This window comes from Crocuta crocuta, unplaced genomic scaffold (genome assembly GCF_008692635.1).
Source record: "Crocuta crocuta isolate KB4526 unplaced genomic scaffold, BGI_CrCroc_1.0 scaffold175, whole genome shotgun sequence".
Classification (NCBI taxonomy): domain Eukaryota; kingdom Metazoa; phylum Chordata; class Mammalia; order Carnivora; family Hyaenidae; genus Crocuta; species Crocuta crocuta.
This window is the reverse complement of record NW_027530988.1, coordinates 459,652-460,089: the sequence shown is the minus strand read 5'-3', so window position 1 is coordinate 460,089 and position 438 is coordinate 459,652.

The window sequence follows — 438 nt, the reverse complement described above, 5'->3', positions numbered from 1 at the left end:
CACATCCATCAGTCCTCAGTTTTTGTCAGCATTCAAGAGTCTCTCATGGTTTGCTTCTCTCCCTTTCCCCCACCATTTCCGCCCTTCTTCTCCCCCTTGTTCCTCCGTCAAGTTCCTCCTAATCCTCCTATACATGCAAACATATGATATTTGTCCTTCTCTGCCTGAGAAAAAAATTCTTATAAGCAATGTGGTTGAATGTTGGAGGCCGGCTCTGGCTAGGTCCAGGAGTCCCTGAAGGATGGACATTGTCGTTGAGGGAGGGATGAGAGAGCCATGAGAATCTTACTGGTCACCAGGCAGGCATCTCTGCTCTGACTAGGGCTCTATTTTATAATTAAGTGTTTGAAGGATGGCATAGAAGTGACATTTGCCTTAGATAATGATTTCTGATGACAAATTTCTTTGATATGTAACAATTTCCCAGAACATAGATTT